Here is a 14,078-nt window from a genome sequence, read left to right on the forward strand (position 1 = left end):
TGACTTTGTTCTCATCCATTCGGACCCCTCCAGGTGTCCGTAAGACGCTTACTGAGGTTACACAGTCTTAACATAAAGGTTATAGTCAAGGTGCCCTTGAAGAACCTTTTGCACATGCTGTATGAGTTCCTTCAGGGAGTGGGAGTAAATCAAGATGTCAACAATGTAGACGATGAAAAAACCTAATTCATAAAGGATTGGAAGACGGCGCGGGCGTCGTAAGGCATGAACAGGTATTCATAGTGCCCTCGGCGGTGATAAAGGCCATCTTCCATTCATCACCTTCAAGTATACAGACAAGGTTATATGCACTTTGCAGGTCGAGTTTGTTCTTTGGCGCGGCCCACTTGTTCAAGGGTCGCTGAGATCAGAGGAAGAGGCAAATGGTTGACTATGATGTCATTCAGGGAACGACAATTAATACATGGACAAAGACCACCATACTTTTTCCCAAGAAGAAGCTGGACGCAGCCGGTGAAGAAGGACGAATGAAACCGTTTGAGTGATTCAATGTAGTTCTCCATTGCCTCATTTTCCGGGATAGATGGAGGGTAAACGTGGCCCTTCGGTGGGGACACTCAAGGGAGTAAGTCAATAGCACAGTACCCTCGGCGATGTGGTGGCATAGTGAAGGCCTCAATTTTGCTGAAGACATTGCTGTACTGGGCGTATTCAGATGGTATGTTGGGTGGCACTGCCGAGGCAGAGTCCTCAATGGTGATGGCTCTGCAGCGTAGGCTGGGACAACTGGAGAAGCAAGTAGAAGACCAGGACAGTAGTTCACCTTGTTGTCACGAGATGGCAGGGTTGTGACGACAAAGCCAGGTGTGTCCGAGAATGAGTGTCTGTTTGGGGGATGAGAGTTCCATGAGTTGAATGGTTTCGGCGTGGAAAAGTCCAATCTGGAAGGTGATGCTCTGTATCAGGTGCGTGATGAAGCCCGTGCCCAATGGCTGCCCATCTAGGGTGTTAATCCTTAAGGGAGGGGTGACAGATCAATATCAAGCTCTTGTACTAGCTGGTGATCGATAAAATTACCTGCTGGTCCCAAATATATCAAGCTTTCTACGTACTTGGTAACCCCCTTCACAGTTATCAGTACTGGGATGTAGAATTGATTCTGGGAGACATTTAGAAATAAGGACACGCATACCTGCATGGCAGCGGGGGGACCCTTCTCATCTCTGTGGGGCAGTGAACAGGGCAATGGCTGAGTAGATGATTTTTCACTCCACAGTATAGGCAGAGCCCTTTATGGATCCGCCTTTGACATTCGATACATGGGGGAGGAGCATGGCCCAATTGCATAGGCTCAGGAAGACTTGGACGGGATTATGAAAAGAAAAGGTTTCGGGTTCATGGGTGGCAGAGTTCTTTGACGGTCGGCAATAAGGTGGTCGATGGAAATGGACATACAAATGTATTGATTTAAATCCTGAAGTTCACCTTTACAGGCCAGCTCTGCCTGCAATTCCCTGATGAGCCCTCTTTGGTAGGTGGTAAGTAAAGCAACCTCATCCCATCTACTCCCTAAAGCCATAATAGGCAGCTGAATTGCATCCTTGTTGAAATTCTATGAGGAGGTCTCCTATAGGACAACCGGAGGGAGAGTGATCGAATACCTCCTTGAAGAGGGTGCGGAAATGGGTCTTGGAGCCGAGTTCTGTGCTGTTGGCAGTCTATATGGCTGTGGGAATCCAGGGCTTTGCCTGTGAGTAGAGCCACAAAATCCACCCTGCTCTTGTCGGTGACAAAGTTAGTGGGGTTGTGCTCTATGTATTTGCTGCATTGCAATGTCAGAAATCCCTCACAATTTGGTATTGTGATGCAATCATTTCCATTGTAATTTTATAAAATGTTGTAAAAAATGTATTCCACCTTTATTTAACCAGGTAGGCTAGTTGAGAACAAGTTCTCATTTACAACTGCGACCTGGCCTAGATAAAGCAAATCAGTGCGACACAAACAACAACACAGAGTTACACATGGAATAAACAAACATACAGTCAATAATACAATAGAAAAGTCTATATAAAGTGTGGTGCAAATGAGGTAGGATAAGGGAGGTAAGGCAATAAATAGGCCAGAAATAATTACTATATAGCAATTAAACACTAGAGTGATAGATGTGCAGAAGATGAGTGTGCAAGTAGAGATACTTAAGTGAAAAGAAGCAAAATAAATAACAGTATGGGGATGAGGTAGTTGGATGGGCTATTTACAGATGGGCTATGTATAGGTGCAGTAATCTGTGAGGCTCTGACAGCTGGTGCTTAAAGCTAGTGAGGGAGATATGAGTCTCCAGCTTCAGTGATTTTTGCAGTTCGTTCCAGTCATTGGCAGCAGAGAACTGGAAGGAAAGGCAGCCAAAGGAGGAATTGGCTTTGGGGGTGACCAGTGCTATGGGTGGGTGCTGCTATGGTGACCAGTGAGCTGAGATAAGGCGGGGCTGTCATGCAGGTGAAAGAGGACCCAAACGCGACTTAACAGAAACAGAGTTTATTAAAGTCCAAAACGGAATAACAGAAATCCTCTAGACTTGTAGAGGGGAAACAACTGGAGAAGCGGCCACAGACTGCAGGTCGCTTCGGGTAGGCGCAGGCCGTAGTCGACTGAGACACCTGCTCACACGCAGCATCTGATGAAGGCACAAAACACGACAGGACAGGGTGATACACAATCACGGCAAAAACACGACAGGACAGGGCGAAACGCAATCACAGCATGGTGAATACAATACAAGGAACCGACGGGACAGGAACGGATCACAAAGGAATAAATAGGGACTCTAATCAGGGGAAAGGATCGGGAACAGGTGTGGGAAGACTAAATGATGATTAGGGGAATAGGAACAGCTGGGAGCAGGAACGGAACGACAGAGAGAAGAGAGAGAGAGAGTGAGAGAGGGAGGGGGAGAGAGAGGGATAGAAGGAGGGAAAGAACCAAACAAGACCAGCAGGGGAAACGAATAGCATGGGGAGCACAGGGACAAGACATGACAATAAATGACAAACATGACAGTACCCCCCACTCACCGAGCGCCTCCTGGCGCACTCGAGGGAGGAATCCTGGCGGCAACGGAGGAAATCATCGATGAGCGAACGGTCCAGCACGTCCCGAGACGGAACCCAACTCCTCTCCTCAGGACCGTAACCCTCCCAATCCACTAGGTATTGGTGACCCCGTCCCGAGAACGCATGTCCATAATCTTATGTACCTTGTAAATAGGTGCGCTCGACAAGGACGGGAGGGGGAGGGAAGACGAACGGGGATGCGAAGAAAGGGCTTAACACAGGAGACATGGAAGACAGGATGGGCCACGCGCGAAGATGTCGCGGAAGAAGCAGTCGCACAGCGACAGGATTGACGACCTGGGAGACACGGAACGGACCAATGAACCGCGGAGTCAACTTCGAGAAGCTGTCGTAAGAGGAAGGTTGCGAGTGGAAAGCCACACTCTCTGGCCGCAACAATACCTTGGACTCTTAATCCTGCGTTTATTGGCGGCTCTCACAGTCTGTGCCCTGTAACGGCAAAGTGCAGACCTCACCCTCCTCCCAGGTGCGCTCACAACGTTGGACAAACGCTTGAGCGGAGGGAACGCTGGACTCGGCAAGCTGGGATGAGAACAGAGGAGGCTGGTAACAGACTACTCTGAAACGGAGATAACCCGGTAGCAGACGAAGGAAGCGAATTGTGGCGTATTCTGCCCAGGGAGCTGTTCTGCCCAAGACGCAGGGTTTCTGAAAGAAAGGCTGCGTAGTATCGACCAATCGTCTGATTGGCCCTCTCTGCTTGACCGTTAGACTGGGGATGAAACCGGAAGAGAGACTGACGGACGCGCAATCAAGCGACAGAACTCCCTCCAAAACTGTGGCGTGAATGCGGGCCTCTGTCTGAAACGGCGTCTAACGGAGGCCATGAATTCTGAACACATTCTCGATAATGATTTGTGCCGTCTCCTTAGCGGAAGGAAGTTTAGCGAGGGGAATGAAATGTGCCGCCTTAGAGAACCTATCGACAACCGTCAGAATCACAGTCTTCCCCGCAGACAAAGGCAGACCGGTAATGAAGTCTAAGGCAATGTGAGACCATGGTCGAGAAGGAATGGGGAGCGGTCTGAGACGACCGGCAGGAGGAGAGTTACCCGACTTAGTCTGCGCGCAGTCCGAACAAGCAGCCACGAAACGGCGCGTGTCACGCTCCTGAGTCGGCCACCAAAAGCGCTGGCGAATAGACGCAAGAGTGCCTCGAACACCGGGATGACCCGCTAACTTGGCAGAGTGAGCCCACTGAAGAACAGCCAGACGCAGTGGAAACAGGAACGAAAAGGAGGTTACTAGGACAAGCGCGCGCGACGCAGTGTGCGTGAGTGCTTGCTTAACCTGTCTTTCAATTCCCCAGACTGTTAACCCGACAACACGCCCATAAGGAAGAATCCCCTCGGGATCAGTAGAAGCCACAGAAGAACTAAACAGACGGGATAAGGCATCAGGCTTGGTGTTCTTGCTACCCGGACGGTAAGAAATCACAAACTCGAAACGAGCGAAAAACAACGCCCAACGAGCTTGACGGGCATTAAGTCGTTTGGCAGAACGGATGTACTCAAGGTTCTTATGGTCTGTCCAAACGACAAAGGAAGTCGCCCCTCCAACCACTGTCGCCATTCGCCTAGGGCTAAGCGGATGGCGAGCAGTTCACGGTTACCCACATCATAGTTGCGCTCAGATGGCGACAGGCGATGAGAAAAATAAGCGCAAGGATGAACCTTATCGTCAGACTGGAAAGCTGGGATAGAATGGCTCCCACGCCTACCTCTGAAGCGTCAACCTCGACAATGGTGTCTAGTGACGTCAGGAGTAACGAGGATAGGAGCGGACGTAAAACGTTCCTTTAGAAGATCAAAAGCTCCCTGGGCGGAACCGGACCACTTAAAACACGTCTTGACAGAAGTAAGAGCTGTGAGAGGGCAGCAACTTGACCGAAATTACGAATGAAACGCCGATAGAAATTAGCGAAACCTAAAGCGCTGCAACTCGACACGTGACCTTGGACGGGCCAATCACTGACAGCTTGGACCTTAGCGGAATCCATCTGAATGCCTTCAGCGGAAATAACGGAACCGAGAAAAGTAACGGAGGAGACATGAAAAGAGCACTTCTCAGCCTTTACGTAGAGACAATTCTCTAAAGGCGCTGTAGAACACGTCGAACGTGCTGAACATGAATCTCGAGTGACGGAGAAAAAATCAGGATATCGTCAAGATAGACAAAAACAAAAATGTTCAGCATGTCTCTCAGAACATCATTAACTAATGCCTGAAAAACAGCTGGCGCATTGGCGAGACCGAACGCAGAACCCGGTACTCAAAATGCCCTAACGGAGTGTTAAACGCCGTTTTCCACTTGTCCCCCTCTCTGATGCGCACGAGATGGTAAGCGTTACGAAGGTCCAACTTAGTAAAGCACCTGGCTCCCTGCAGAATCTCGAAGGCTGATGACATAAGGGGAAGCGGATAACGATTCTTAACCGTTATGTCATTCAGCCCTCGATAATCACGCAGGGGCGCAGAGTACCGTCCTTCTTCTTAACAAAAAGAACCCCGCCCCGGCCGGAGAGGAAGAAGGCACTATGGTACCGGCGTCAAGAGACACAGACAAATAATCCTCGAGAGCCTTACGTTCGGGAGCCGACAGAGAGTATAGTCTACCTCGAGGAGGAGTGGTCCCCGGAAGGAGATCAATACTACAATCATACGACCGGTGAGGAGGAAGGGAGTTGGCTCGGGACCGACTGAAGACCGTGCGCAGATCATGATATTCCTCCGGCACTCCTGTCAAATCGCCAGGTTCCTTCTGAGAAGTAGGGACAGAAGAAACGGGAGGGATGGCAGACATTAAACACTTCACATGACAAGAAACGTTCCAGGATAGGATAGAATTACTAGACCAATTAATAGAAGGATTATGACATACTAGCCAGGGATGACCCAAAACAACAGGTGTAAACGGTGAACGGAAAATCAAAAAGAAATAGTCTCACTGTGGTTACCAGATACTGTGAGGGTTAAAGGTAGTGTCTCAAATCTGATACTGGGAAGATGACTACCATCTAAGGCGAACATGGGCGTAGGCTTATCTAACTCTCTGAAAGGAATGTCATGTTTCCGAACCCATGCTTCGTCCATGAAGCAACCCTCAGCCCAGAGTCTATCAAGGCACTACATGTAGCACCCGAACCGGTCCAGCGTAGGTGGACCGACAAAGTAGTACAGGACTTTGATGGAGAGACTTGAGTAGTTGCGCTCACCTGTAGCCCTCCGCTTACAGATGAGCTCTGGCTTTACTGGACATGAATTAACAAAATGTCCAGCAACTCCACAATAGAGGCACAGGCGGTTGGTGATCCTCCGTTCCCTCTCCTTATTCGAGATCGAATCCCTCCCAGCTGCATGGGCTCAGTCTCAAAGCCAGGGGGAGATGGTTGTGATGCGGAGCAGGGAAACACCGTTGATGCGAGCTCTCTTCCACGAGCCCGGTGACGAAGATCTACCCGTCGTTCTATGCGGATGGCGAGCAATCAAAGAGTCCACATCTGAAGGAACCTCCCGGGAGAGAATCTCATCCTTAACCACTGCGTGGAGTCCCTCCAGAAAACGAGCGAGCAGCGCCGGCTCGTTCCACTCACTAGAGGCAGCAAGAGTGCGAAACTCAATGGAATAATCCGTTATGGACCGTTCACCTTGGCATAAGGAAGCCAGGGCCCTAGAAGCCTCCCCACCAAAAACTGAACGGTCAAAAACCCGAATCATCTCCTCTTTAAAGTTCTGGAAATCGTTAGAGCAATCAGCCCTTGCCTCCCAGATAGCTGTGCCCCATTCTCGAGCCCGGCCAGTAAGGAGTGAAATGACGTAAGCAACCCGAGCTCTCTCTCTAGAGTATGTGTTGGGTTGGAGAGAGAACACAATCTCACACTGCGTGAGAAAGGAGCGGCACTCAGTGGGCTGCCCGGAGTAGCAAGGTGGGTTATTAACCCTAGGTTCTGGAGGCTCGGCAGGCCAGGAAGTAACAGGTGGCACGAGACGTAGACTCTGGAACTGTCCAGAGGGTCGGAAACCTGAGCAGCCAGGTTTTCCACGGCATGGCGAGCAGCAGACAATTCCTGCTCGTGTCTGCCGAGCATGGCTCCTTGGATCTCGACGGCAGTGTAACGAGCGTCTGAAGTCGCTGGGTCCATTCCTTGGTCGGTTCCTTCTGTCATGCAGGTGAAAGAGGACCCAAACGCGACTTAACAGAAACAGAGTTTATTAAAGTCCAAAACGGAATAACAGAAATCCTCTAGACTTGTAGAGGGAAACAACTGGAGAAGCGGCCACAGACTGCAGGTCGCTTCGGGTAGGCGCAGGCCGTAGTCGACTGAGACACCTGCTCACACGCAGCATCTGATGAAGGCACAAAACACGACAGGACAGGGTGATACACAATCACGGCAAAAACACGACAGGACAGGGCGAAACGCAATCACAGCATGGTGAATACAATACAAGGAACCGACGGGACAGGAACGGATCACAAAGGAATAAATAGGGACTCTAATCAGGGGAAAGGATCGGGAACAGGTGTGGGAAGACTAAATGATGATTAGGGGAATAGGAACAGCTGGGAGCAGGAACGGAACGACAGAGAGAAGAGAGAGCGAGAGAGTGAGAGAGGGAGGGGGAGAGAGAGGGATAGAAGGAGGGAAAGAACCAAACAAGACCAGCAGGGGGAAACGAATAGCATGGGGAGCACAGGGACAAGACATGACAATAAATGACAAACATGACAGGGGCTTTACCTAGCAAAGACTTATAGATGACCTGGAGCCAGTGGGTTTGGCGACAAATATGAAGCGATGGCCAGCCAACGAGAGCATACAGGTCGCAGTGGTGGGTAGTATATGGGGCTTTGGTTGCAAAATGGATGGCACTGTGATAGACTGCATCCAATTTGCTGAGTAGAGTAGAGGATATTTTGTAAATGACATCGCCGAAGTCAAGGATCGGTAGGATAGTCAGTTTTACAGGGGTGTTTGGCAGCATGAGTGAAGGATGCTTTGTTGCGAAATAGGAAGCCAATTCTAGATTTAATTTTGGATTGGAGATGCTTAATGGGAGTCTGGAAGGAGAGTTTACAGTCTAACCAGACACATAGGTATTTGTAGTTGTCACAGTTAGAACCGTCAGAATAGTGATTCTGGACTGGCGGGCAGGTGTGGGCAACGATTGGTTGAAGAGCATGCATTTAGTTTTACTTGCATTTTTACTTTACTTACTTTCAAACAAATTTCTGTTTGAAAAAACTAGCGTTGCTTTCCTAACTGCCTGTGTATATTGGTTCCTCACTTTCCTGAAAGTTGCATATCGCGGGGGCTATTCGATGCTAATGTAGTACATCACAGGATGTTTTTGTGCTGGTCATGTGCAGTGAACCAAGGGCTATACACCTGCATTGCTTGCTGTTTGGGGTTTTAGGCTGGGTATCTGTATAGCACATTGAGATATCAGCTGTTGTAAGAAGGGCTTTACCAATACATTTGTTTGATTTGATTTATATCTGTTCCTGGTTCTACATTTTTGAATGGGGCATGCTTATTTAAGATGGCGAGGAAAGCACTTTCAAAATCCAGAATAACCAGGCATCCTCTACTAACGGAATTCAATATCCTTCAGCTAAAGGTAGCTGATGACCGCTAGCAGTAGCTAGCTGACTATTAGCTAGTAGCTAGTTAGCTGGCTAGCTTATGTTGGGGTTACGGTTCAAAGAGTAAAGAATATAGCAGATCCATACCACATTGGGTGAGGCGGATTGCAGGAGAGTATGTTGAGGTTGAGGTTAAGAAAAATATTTTACAAATATATGCACAAAAAAAGATATTTCAAAAGATATATACAGGACACGACAAGGCAAGGACAAAAGACTGACTGCTACACCATGTTGGATGTAATGTGGAATGTTCATTCAAATTATGTTAACTGATGTGGCTCATATAATGGCATGTCAGTTAAGTTGAATCAACAAATCACAGCACAGATTGATGGGTACACTTCCTACTTTTACTTCCTGTTTTTACTTCCTGCTTTGCTCCAATGAGTTCACTCAAAATGGCTGCCGGTCCACCCATTATGCCATCATTGACTTGAATGGGCACTTCCATTCTATTTCTCAGTGTTTGCTCCTCTGTTACTGTATTCAAGCTGCGTTATACACGTTTTGTATCATTTTAGCCAGTAGCTTTGAAAGTACTGCTCACAAACCAAAACGGTCCCCGAAAATGTTGCACAATCTACTACGTCATCCATTTCCTGTATGTTACGTCCTTTTTTCGTGTGATATGTTACGAATCCAATTCATACAGTATTTTACATTTGTTGCACTTAAGGTCCCGCTTAATTGCTTTAAGAAGGTATAGTAAGAAACAGCATTATCCTCTCCCTCTCAGCAGTGGTTTCCCCTAGAGCAGGAACTAGCACGCCCAGGGTGTTACCATGGATGTTATAGAGGGAGGGGCAGTCGGGAGGTAATCCTCGCAATCTTCAAAGCTCTAGATTGTGGGAGCTGTTGAATTTTTCATTTCTGAAATCTTCTCATGCATGGAGGGGGACGTTGTAAGACATGCACACTGTGTTTGTCTTCATGCTGATTCACATGTTTAGTTGTAACAGATGGCATATAAACAGCTTTGTCTTTGTTAAAAATCCCTTTGGTCTGGCAGTCTAGGGGGGGGATGGTATCGAGACCCGTAACATAACTCATGCAAAGTGTAATAGTGACAAAGTAATGGTGAGAACGGGGGGGGCAGGAAAAAGGGGCTGAGCTGGACCCAAGGAAAGAAACAAATATCCCAAAATACCCCTAAACTAGACTAGCCTACTTCCATACAGCTAACTAACCAAATATACAGTGGGTGGTCCGCCCAGTTCTAACTAGTGTTCTTAGACAAAGTAGTCCTACGGGTAGTGTGTGACCATGGGCAACTTGTCCCTTTTCCACCATCAAACACCATAACAAAACCAATACTCACAGGTGGGGACAAAGTGATATGGAGGTGCTAAAACAAAACAGAAAGAGCTCAATCCAGAAAAGAGAGATTGAGATACAGAGATCGAGCTCCTGAAAACAACTGATTGGGTTTTTTTAAACCAAGGAAAGGAAATGTGATAGGGTAAGGGAAAATGAGTTGTGTCTTCTGATTGATGACTGCATGTTGACTGATTGGGGAATGATGATTGCCACCTGTGAGGAGGGGAGAAGGAGAGAAAATAAATAACACACACACACACACACACACACACACACACACACACACACACACACACACACACACACACACACACACACACACACACACACACACACACACACACACACACACACACACACACACACACACACACACACACACACACACACACACACACACAGGATACAAACACAGAATACCTGTAACGCAACAGTCTTCATCTAAATAGTTTCAATACTTTCATCTATCTCAAAATACCATTTGACTTTGGAAACAATGAATAAATACATGTAAAACAATGAATAAATACACGTCAATGGATATGTTGGCTCAAGGAAGGATATAACCATCCACATTGCCTTCAAAAGTATTCATACCCCTTTACTTAGCACACATTTTGTTCCGTTACAGTTGTATTAAAAATAGATGTTTTTCTTACCCATTTACACACTAAAAACATGACAGAGTGAAAACATGTTTCAATACATTTTTGCTAATTTATTGAGAATGAAATACAGAAATGTACATACGTATTCACACCCCTGAGTCAATACATGTTAGAATCACCTTTGGCAGTGTTTACAGTCATTTTGGATTAGTCTCTAAGAGCCTTGCACACCTGGATTGTACAATATTTTCCCATTATTATAAAATAAATGATCAAGCTCTGCCAAATTGGTTGTTGATCATTGCTAGACAACCATATACAGTTCAAGTTTACATACACTTTAGTCAAATACATTTAAACTCAGTTTTTCAAAATTCCTGACATTTAATCAGAGCAAGAATTCCCTGTTATAGGTCAGTTAGGATCACCACTATATTGTAAGAATGTGAAATGTCAGAATAACAGTAGATAAAATTATTTATTTCAGCTTTTATTTCTTTCATCACATTCCCAGTGGGTCAAGTTTACATACACTCAATTAGTATTTGGTAGCATTGCCTTTAAATTGTTTAACTTGGTTCAAACGTTTTGGGTAGCCTTCCACAAAGCATCCCACAATAAATTGGGTGAATTTTGGCCCATTCCTCCGGACAGAGCTGGTGTAACTGAATCAGGTTTGTAGGCCTCCTTGCTCGCACACGCTTTTCAGTTCTGTCCACACATGTTCTATAGGAATGAGGTTGGGGTTTTGTGATGGCCAATCCAATACCTTGACGTTCTTGTACTTAAGCCATTTGCCACAACTTTGGAAGTATACTTGGAGTCATTGTCCATTTGGAAGACCCATTTGCAACAAGCTTTAATTTCCTGACTGATGTCTTGAGATGTTGCTTCAATATATCCACATAATTTTCCTACCTCATGATGCCATCAATTTTGTGATAAGCACCAGTCCCTCCTGCAGCAAAGCACCCCCACAACATGATGCTGCCACTCCCGTGCTTCACGGTTGGGATGGTGTTCTTCGGCTTGCAAGCCTCCGCCTCTTTCCTCCAAACATAACGATGGTCATTATGGCCAAAAAGTTGTATTTTGTTTCATCAGACCAGAGGACATTTCTCCAAAATGTACAATCTTTGTTCCCATGTGCAGTTGCAAACCGTAGTCTAGCTTTTTATGGCGGTTTTGGAGCAGTTGCTTCTTCCTTACTGAACGGCCTTTCAGGTTATGTTGATATAAGATTCGTTTTACTGTGGATATAGATACTTTTGTACCCGTTTCCTCCAGCATCTTCACAAGGTCCTTTGCTGTTGTTCTGGGATTGATTTGCACTTTCCGCACCAAAGTACGTTAATCTCTAGGAGACAGAATGCGTCTCCTTCATGAGCGGTATGACAGCTGCATGGTCCCATGGTGTTCATACTTGCGTACTATTGTTTGTACAGATGAACGTGGTACCTTCATGCATTTGGAAATTGCTCCCAATGATGAACCAGACTTGTGGACTTGGGTGATTTCTTTTAATTTTCCCATGATGTCAAGCAAAGAGGCACTGTGTTTGAAGGTAGGCCTTGAAATACATCCACAGGTACACCTCCAATTGACTCAAATTGTGTCAATTAGGCTATCAGAAGCTTCTAAAGCCATGACATAATTTTCTGGAATTTTCCAAGCTGTTTAAAGAAACAATCAACTTGGTGTTTGTAAACTTCTGACCCACTGGCATTGTGATCGAGAGAATTATAAGTGAAATAATCTCTCTGTAAACAATTGTTTAATTTCATAGTTTTGATGTCTTCACTATTATTCTACAATGTAGTCAAAATAAAGAAAAACCCTTGAATGAGTAGATGTGTCCAGACTTTTGACTGGTCCTGTATATCAAATATATATATTTAGATTTTGTAAATGCATTTTCCTTTATTATTTTCCTCTAACCCTATGATCCTTCCCCTCTAAGTCTACCATCCCTCCCCATTTTTTATTAATTATGTGGTAATGTAGGTAGGCGTGACACAACAAAACATGGAAAAATTCAAGGGGTGTGAATACTTTCTCAAGGCACTGTACGTCTTGAATTATTTCCATATATTTTAGATCTATTTGCTTTGCAGTAAAGTCTCATTCGATTGACATTTTAGTCATTTAGCAGACTCGCTTATCAAGAGCGACTCACAGTTAGTGCATTCAACTTAAGATAGCTAGGTCAGACAACCACAATTCACAGTCATTGTAAGCACATATTTCCTCAATAAAGTAGCTATCAGCAAAGTCAGTGTGAGTAGCAAAAGATGAAGTGTGAGTGTTAGTTCATCAAAGGCAACGGTGTTAAGTTTGTATTTGTATTGTTTTTTGGGGGGAGTATTTTTTTTTTTTTTTGGGGTTTTAAGATACTTTTGAAAGAGTTAGGGTTTCAAACATTTTCAGAAGATGGACAGGAACTCTGCTGTCCAAGCATCATCAGCGGGAAGCTCGTTCCTACCTTGACCTGGGTTCACCTTACATTTTGATTGGTTCTCAGAGGTGGAGCAACGAAACTCATAGCATAGAACAAACATAGTTATGTTGATGTTGTGTAGTACAGAGGCCATTTAGATTGTTATGTTTGTCGTGATCAGTTACCAGGATTATGAAATCCTCTGGAGTGCAGATTGCCTACATTACTTCATGGCCTTCTGGTAGATTCAAACGTAGTTAATCAAATATTTTTCTATTTCAAATACCCATAATTTGTTTCCCAGCCAGCCCAGTAAACGTATGAATCCTCATTAGTAGAATATATAGGCCGTGTTCATTAGAATGGAGAAAGACAGATGCACATTCATTAGAATACTGTGACCCACTGAAGGTAGGGTTCTCTTTGCCGGGATTATATATTTTCCTTTCCACTTACAGATATTATTGCTGTCAGAGGTCTTAATGATAACAAATGCTGTTGTTGCGGCCTCAAGTGATTGTTCCCTCTTGTGCTTTTTTATCCTTCCAGCTGTAGTTGTGGAGAAAAAAAAGAAGCGGTAACAACAGTCTCAGGAAAAGTGGACGGTGACAAGGGGGAAAAGAAGACCAAGGGAAAGAAAGAGGACAAGGGTGCCAAGGAGGAAAAGGATGATGAAAAGGAGGGATCAACTAAGAAAAAGGAGAAAAAGGTGAAAAGGTAGGAGGAAGAAAGGAGAAGCAAGTGAAGTAAAAGGGAAGAAGATAGAAAAAGGAGGAGGTGATAAAGGAGGAGGTGCAAAAGGAGGCGCAAAAGGGGCCAAAAAACCTGCTGTGAAAAAGTGAACACTGGGCCGGAAACACACATGTATTTTTTTACTCATCGATTTTTTATACTTTTTTGTAAATATGGAATGCGTATAATATTGTATATAATGAGAATAAAAGTACATTAATTTCTTCAACCTGTATGTAA

Source organism: Oncorhynchus gorbuscha, unplaced genomic scaffold (assembly GCF_021184085.1).
Source record: "Oncorhynchus gorbuscha isolate QuinsamMale2020 ecotype Even-year unplaced genomic scaffold, OgorEven_v1.0 Un_scaffold_4478, whole genome shotgun sequence".
Taxonomy (NCBI): domain Eukaryota; kingdom Metazoa; phylum Chordata; class Actinopteri; order Salmoniformes; family Salmonidae; genus Oncorhynchus; species Oncorhynchus gorbuscha.